This window comes from Otolemur garnettii, unplaced genomic scaffold, assembly GCF_000181295.1.
Source record: "Otolemur garnettii isolate 467f Iridium unplaced genomic scaffold, OtoGar3 scaffold00180, whole genome shotgun sequence".
Classification (NCBI taxonomy): Eukaryota; Metazoa; Chordata; class Mammalia; order Primates; family Galagidae; genus Otolemur; species Otolemur garnettii.
In genome coordinates, this window is record NW_003852575.1 from 2,807,079 (window position 1) to 2,815,354 (window position 8,276).

Genomic DNA, 8,276 nt, shown 5'->3' on the forward strand with positions numbered 1-8,276 from the left:
TGGCTTCCCAGAGTGCTAGGATTATAGACATGAGCCACTGGGCCTGGCTGAAGTTGCTAAAATTTAACATGTTTTCCTTTCTCCTTTCCTCAGTGCAAGGGCAATTATGTTTTTGTCTTCTAAACATAAGACAAAGTGTTTTCTGTCTTTCTTTCCTTTTTTTGTTTGTTTTTTTTTTTTTTTTGCTATTTAACATCACTTTCCCTTCAGTATGAGGATGGGGTAATAGTTAGCAAGGGGAAATTTCAAGGCAGATACAGACCATCCCAGGTGCCCAAAGGCCTACCTTACAAAGCAGTGTACCGTGTGCAGCCCACTCCCTGCCAGGCCCCAGACTGTTGCCCTGTGCCTGGCCTGAAGTGGCTAAATGAAGCCAGGCATCTCTCCTGTGCATGAGTCTGCTGTCTCAACTCCCAGAAGATGGGCTTCCCCCAAAGGATTACAACCTCTGTGCCGGGACACACTTGGCACCTGCATCAGGGATGAGTGAGAGACTCATTTCCACCCAGCTGCCCAAAGAACCTGCCATGCTGTCTGCAGAGAATTACAATTTAATTGTACCCTTTATATCTCTTAGTTTATTATTTATTATTTTAGTGTACTGACTGGAACTTCCATTGCCATTGTGAATGGAAGTGGTGAGAGCAGACATCTTTCCTCATTCCTGGTCTCAAGGGGAAAGGTTTCAATATTCACCATAAAGTGTGATGTTTGTAGCAGGTTTGTTTGTGGATATGCCTACCTGCTTCCGACCTCCGTTAGGTTCCTTTGTATGGCATTTCTTACTGTTGAAAGTCAGTTGTCGATTCTATTTTTGCTCCTTTGAGTGGAATGTTTTTTTTTCTTTAGCTATTTAAAAAATTTTTTTGGTACAGCATGGTGGCTGTAGTTAATAGTGCTGTATTGTTTACTTGAAATTTGTGAAAAGAATACAATTTAAGTGTCCTCACCACACCCACGAACCACACACACAAATGGTAACTAATCGCAATGACAGATGTGTTAATTTGATTGTGGTAATCATTTCACAGTGTTTGTGTCTATAAAATCACGTCGTACATCTTGGATGTATACAGATTTTATTTGTCAATAATACCTCAGTAATGGGGGAAAGAAAAATATATATTTTTGTCTTTTTAAAAATCATTTGTACTAATTTGCTTAGAAATAATTTATCCTCTTTGGAGTTGGCAGAGCTTCTTGATTCCATGGTTTGATTGCCTTTTGTCAGTTTGGGAAATTTTCAGTTTAATATCGTTTTGAATAACGCCCATCCCCATCCTTTCTCTCAGTTTTTCTCTGCCCCAGTTATACCGAAGTTCCATCTTCATACTGATCCCACACGTGCAGCATTTTTCTTCCTTGAGAAGATTTGGTTGAGTTTTCAGACTAAATGTGACTTCCTGAGGGTACAGTATTCCCGGAGTCTCAACTGAAAGTCTGGCAGGATTTCTCCTCTCTGGTAGAATCTGAATTTTGATTTTTACATCTATGACCCCATGAGATCTGTATTAGTTTTCTTGAGGGTGACCTAAACAAATTACTACTAACTGGGTGGTTTAAAAAAGAAAATGTGTTCTGCTGGAAGTCTGAAATTAAGGTGTGGGCAGGGCCACGCTCCCTCTGAAGGCACTAGGGAAGAATCCTTCCTCGCCTCTCCCAGCCTGGACGTCCCAGGAATTCTTTTGCTTGTGGCTCCACACTCTAGTCCAGTGATTTTCAACTGGTGTGCTAAGAGAGGATCTTAGATGTGCTGCAAAAAAATTTACAGACCATTAATTAAATTATTTTCAAAAGAAGTTCAAAGCATGGTATGTATATTCTTGTTCTATTTTTGATTGACATAATTTAGGTATGCTGGAGAAGTTTAACTACAAGTTCAGGTGTGCTGTGAGATAAAAACAGGTTGAAAAACACTGCTCTAATCTCTGCCTCCGTGGTCACATGGCCTCGCCCTCTATATGTCATCACATCTCCTTATAAGGACATCAGTCCTTGGAGTCAGAGACCACCCTCAAACTAGGATGATTACATCTCCATGGCTTGACACCTGTAGCACAGTGGTTATGACATCAGCCCATGCACTGAGGCTAGTGGGTTTAAACCTGGCCTGGGCCAGCTAAACAGCAATGATGACTGGGCATCCATCCAGAAGGAAAAAAAAAAACTTTTTATTATAAAGACACTTGTTCTAGGCTGTTTATTGCAGCCCAATTTAATAATCACTAAAATGTGGAAACAGCCTAAATGTCCTTCAACCCAGCAATGGATTGGTAAGCTGTGGTATATGTATACCATGGAATATTATTCAGCCATCAAAACAATTGAGATTTAACAGCATTTGTACTAACGTGGATGGAGGTGGAACACATTATTCTTAGTGAAGCATCACAGGAATGGAGAAGAAAGAATCCTATGTATTCAACTTTGATATGAAGACAATTAATGACACGGTGGGGCATGGGGGAAGGGGATACCAGACAGAGGGAGGGGGTGTGGGCAAGGAAAAAAAAATAAGAAAGAAATTAGTGACTAATTCTTATATAAATTGTATTTAATTTGGACTAATTCTTATATAAATTATATTTAATTGTATTTAATTTAATTACTTAAATGTTAATTTTTAATTCAACATGTTGATATTTTATTTATCATATTGCATCCTCATTTATAAGTGAAATATGTTTGTAATTTCCCCTTTGTAATAATATATTTTCTCCAATTTTAATATCAGGTGTATCCAGATTAAGTAGAATGATTTTGAAGTATTTCTTTTTCTATTGTCTATAAGATTTGGTATGATCTGTGTTTTTGTAATTATCTGTTACTTTCATTTATAAATATTAGTCGTCTATTTTTTTGAGACTTTGGAAGAAACAAAATAAGAAGTTAGTGATCAAAGTATTCTAGAATACTTCTGACATACTTCTGACAATGTGAATGTTACTTTCTTTGCATTATTACTATTATTATTGCTTAATATTTTGTTGCAGCAATTGATTTCTTTTCTGAATGCATTTATCTTCATTCGTTCTTTATGAGGTTTTTGTTTTCGGTTCTTATGTTAAATATTGTTATTGTCATTAGACTTAGCCTTTTTAATTCTGTAAAGGCAAAAGTGGAAACCTAATATACACATGTATAAGTAAGAAAAATTAATAATAATAAAAAAATGATGACTGCAACAACAACAACAACAACAACAACAACAAAAATAGCCAGGCATTGTGGCAGGTGCCTGTGGTCCCAGCTACTTAGGAGGCTGAGGCAAGAGAATTGCTTAAGTCCAAGAGTTTGAGGTTGCTGTGAGCTGTGACACCACAGCACTCTAACCAGGGTGACATGGTGAGACTCTGTCTCAAAAACAAACAAACAAACAAAAAACTAGGATGATTACATCTCCAGATAATTACTTATTACATGTCCAAATAAGATCACTTTCTGTGGTTCTGGGAAGACATGAACTTAGGGGTACACTATTCAACTCAATACGACTACTGACAATGCTGCACTTTTATAAGTTCTTTACAGCATCTATTCATGGGCAGGAAACAGCTCAAGCAAAAGCCACATAGAACATGAAGTTCATATTTCTGCAGTCTCCCCATCCCCAGAATTTTTGTCCCTCAAGTACTGGCTGCCTTGGCAGTCCTAAATTTAATTTTTATCTTCCAAACCTACCCAGGGAGACTGATATGAGCTCCAGACTGCTGCTTTTCACTCATTATCTATGGCCTGTGCTTCAAATTGGCAAATATTCCAAGGAAAAAAGTAGAGGCTGGAATGGGGCTCTCTTCAGTCTGTTTCCCTAAGCAGTCCAGGATCAAATCCAGGATGCGCTGGTTGCTTTTGAATGCACTCAGTTGTCTTCTGTATTTCATACAATGTTTGTAGTTGTGCTCAGTACAGAGTTTGCTCTGGTACTTTTTCATAGGTACATGCAGAAGTCTAATATGGTAATTTTTTAATTCTAGGCTTGTGTCTCTAGACCACAAGTAACTGTCTCAAGTGAGTTGCTTCTGGAAGCCAGTTTCAGAGGCACATGCCATGTGGGTTTTTCCCCCTCCCTTTTCACTGTGTTTAGGAAGAGGGATGTGTCTATAAGGCTGCCTTTGTTCTCTGTCTATGGCCACTTGGAGCAAGGATCTCTCTGAAAAGTAAAGAACAAAAAGGCAAGATAGATCTTGGGAACAGTGGGACATGTCTGAGCTACATGGGGCTCTTGTCACCTTCTTCCTGTACAGGATCCTTAGCAAAATGTGAACACAGGCGCAGAAAAGGACAAACTGCACAGATAAGCCACACGAGATCAGCTTTGCGGGATGAAGTCTAGAAGAGTACTTTTTTTCAAAGTGCACGTTTTAGTGAAGTGGTGTGGATGCCACCACCTTATACAGTCTCAAAACCTATGGCACAGGTCCTATGAACCCATTTTATAGGTGAAGAAGTGAGGCATAGGGGAATTAATTGACCTACACTCTACTCTGGGCAGGTACTCTTTGAACCTCTGTTATACTGCCTTTTAGTTCATTTATTCTTTTAGTAAAAGCACGTTTTTACCCATAAGATGTAAACTTTTGGGAAAAAAAGAACTTTGTATAAAATGAATGAGCTCTTGTGTAACTTTTATATAATCTCCACATTACAGAAGTGTTGCAAGAATAGTACAAGGACCTCTAATCTGCCTTTCACCTCAATCCACACATTGTTTACATTTCCTCCCATTTGACTCTTTACTTTCTCTCTCTCTGACTCATTTGAAAATAAGTTGGAGATATCCTTAACCCGTGATCCTTAAATATGTCAGTGTGTAATTTCTGAGAACAAGAATACTCTCAACATAACCTCGATACAATTATTAAAATAGGAAAATTTATGGTTGAAACACTGCTATTATTATTATTATTATTTTTTTGAGACAGAGCCTCAAGCTGTCCCCCTGGGTAGAGTGCCGTGGCATCACAGCTCACAGCAACCTCCAACTCCTGGGCTCAAGCGAGTCTCCTGCCTCCACCTCCCAGGTAGCTGGGACCATAGGCGCCCGCCACAACGCCCGGCAATTTTTTGGTTGCAGCCATCCTTGTTGTTTGGTGGGTCTGGGCTGGGGATTCAAACCCGCCACCTGGTGTACGTGGCTGGCGCCTTAGCCGGTTGAGCTATAGGCGCCGAGCCAACACTGCTATTATTTAATCTAGAATTTATATCCCAAGTTCATTAATTTCCCCAATAATGTCCTTTATACACCCCCCCAATCCAATCCAGGATCATGCATTGTATTTAGTTGTCATGTCTCATTAATTTTCTGTAATCTGAGACGGAGCCCTTGGCTACCGCCCCAGGTTCTCCTCATAGCTCCTCATCATGGGACACGTGATTTTCATTTGCTCTATTACTGTCGACATTAAAGTTCATCATTTGGTTAACATGGTATCTGTCGTGCTTCTCCACTGTAAATTTGCTCCAATTCCCTTTGTAATTAGTACATATTTGGGGGAGAGATTTTGGGGCCATATAAATATCATTCCCTCTAAAACCCACTGGGGCTTGACTCCCCGTGCCTTCTAGGTGTTAGCATGCTCCCTCCCAGTCTCTGTCTCTCACAGTCTCTCTCGAGAACTCTCTCCCTCCTCCCGCCCCTCTTTCTCATCTGTTTCTCTTACTTAGTTTATTTCTTGTAAGGTGAAATATATCTCCAATTAGCATCCTGATGGACAGGATGGAGGACAAATGTTTGAGATTTTGCATATCTCTGTCTTCCTCGCTTCTGCCTCATCCTTGAACCGCTAGTTGGACTGGTTAAGTAATTCTAGCTAGGAGATCATGTTTGAAGCCATGATTTACTGGCTCCCAGCAGACACTGCTGCTGTTGAGAAGCAGATAATCATTCTAATTCTTAAAAGTGTAAACTATTTTTTTTTTATCTCTGAAAGATTTTAAGATTTAAAAAATATATATCTTTGGTGAGGGGCTTTGCCCCCATTCATGGTGCTCAGTACTCTCTGGCCCTGCCAATCTGGAAAAATCACAATTTTCAGTGATGGAAGTTGTTTTAGATTTTCTTCCTTAAAAAATTTACTCCTCTCTGCTCTTCTTCTCCAGACCTCTATACTGGTGGGTATTGGCTTCCGTGTTGACTTCCTGCTTTTCTTTTCATATTTTTATGCTCTAGTTTATCTCTATCATTTTGTTCCACTTTCTGGGATAAGTTTTCTTTTTGGGGGGGGACAGAACCTCAAGCTGTCGCGCTGGGTAGAGTGCCTTGGCATCACTGCTCACAGCAACCTCCAACTCCTGGGCGATTCTCTTGCCTCAGCCTCCCAAGTAGCTGGGACCACAGGTGCCTGCCACAATGCCTTGCTACTTTTTGGTTGCAGCAGTCATTGTTGTTTGGCAGGCCCGGGCTGGATTTGAACCCGCCAGCTCAGGTGTATGTGTCTAGTGCCTTAGCCGCTTGAGCTACAAGTGCTGAGCCAGGGATAAGTTTTTAACATCATTTTCCAATCAGGTTATTGAATTTTTTATTTCAGCTAATGCATCATTATTTTTCAAGAGTCCATGCTTGCACTCTGATTGTGCCTTTTTTCTATTGTCTCATTCTTGTTTTATGGATACATTGTATTCTCTTTGAGACATTTGGGTATAAAGTTTGAACTTTTGTGGGTCACATTTGTCTTTTTTCCTGCTTGTTTTTTGCCTATTATGTTAGACATCTTCTCGTGTTAGAATACTAGGAAAAAAAAATGTATAGCATGATATTAGGGGATGGTATCCAATATGGTGGTAGCTGATATAATACAACAAACAGCTATACAAGGGGGAGCCTGCGTGGAATGGAGGGCTTCCCTCTAGGATGATTGGGAGGCATTTATTTTATTGAGATAGAGTCTCACTTTGTCACCCTCTATAGAGTGCCATGTTGTCAGAGCTTACAGCAACCTCAAACTCTCAGGCTTAAGTGATTCTCTTAAGTGGGACTACAGGCACCCACCACCATGCCTGGCTATTTTTGTTTGTTTAGCAGGCCTGGGCCAAGTTCAAACCCACCAGCCCTGGTGTACATGGCTGGCACCCTAACCACTGAGTAACAGGCGCCCTGGCAATGTTTTTTTTTTTTTTTTTTTTTTTGAGACAGAGTCTTGCTCTGTTATGTAGGCTAAAATGCAGTGGCCTAATCATAACTCACAGCAGCCTCAAATTCCTGGGTTTAAGAGATCACCTTGCCTCAGCCCTCCAAGTAGCTCACACTACAGGCACACACTACTCCACCTGGCAGGTTTTCTTTGCATTTAAAAAAAATTGTTATTTTGTTATTATTGTGGAGATGGGGTCTTTCTATGTTTTCCAGGCTGGTCTTGAACTCCTGGCCTCAAGCAATCCTTTTACCTTGGCTTCCCAAAGCACTGGGGTTACAGGTATGAGCCACCATGTCCAGACACTATTTTTTTTTAAACTGGGGGTCCCAACTGTATCTGTAAATCTTTTAAGAGGATCCAATTAATTTCTCCTGGGACAAATCCTCCAATTTCTCGCCTGAGGGAAGACACCTCATTTTCAGTGTTCTGGGAGCTGTGTGGGAGAACATGGCTATTCTGCATGTAGACACTCACCTAACTCTGTTCTGTGCAGTGTCCTGCTCCCACCCTCCACTGTGCCTGCTCTCCCTGAGTTCAGGGCCTCTGGAGATGGAAGACATTGAGACAAAAGCATTTAGGGAAAAGAGGCTTGCTTGAAAAAGATCTGCAGGGTGTTTGGGGATTAGAAAGAATGGATCGTAAAATAAAAACAAAGCAAATATTAAAAGGAAAAAGATGTACAAAATTATCAAGGCCACTGAGCTTATAGTTAGTCTTTGGGTTACAGAGAAATAGCAAATTTATCATAGGAATGTCACATCCACAAAAATCCTGGCATCTTCAAACAGCACCATTGTAGAAGTGTGGAGTAAAGTTTCTGTTAGGGGGTTAGTAAATACATGAATGGTATAGGGTTTTCTTTATTTTGGGGACCTGGTTTTGTTTTTCTAAGGTGCAGTGTGTTTTTTCCTTCTGACTGCAGGAGGCGGCCTGCACGGTCACTTGTGGAAGAGGCACCACTTTGCTTCTACAGCTCCACCTAGTGGTCAATTTCTGGCTCTAAGGTACATACTTAACCATGAGTTTGTTCTTAATGATTTTTTGATTGAATATTCGTTAATTTGATGTTTAGTTTTATTTGATCAGTTTTATTGACGTAGCTGTAAAAAGAAGTATTAATTTAATAATAATACCAGTGATACT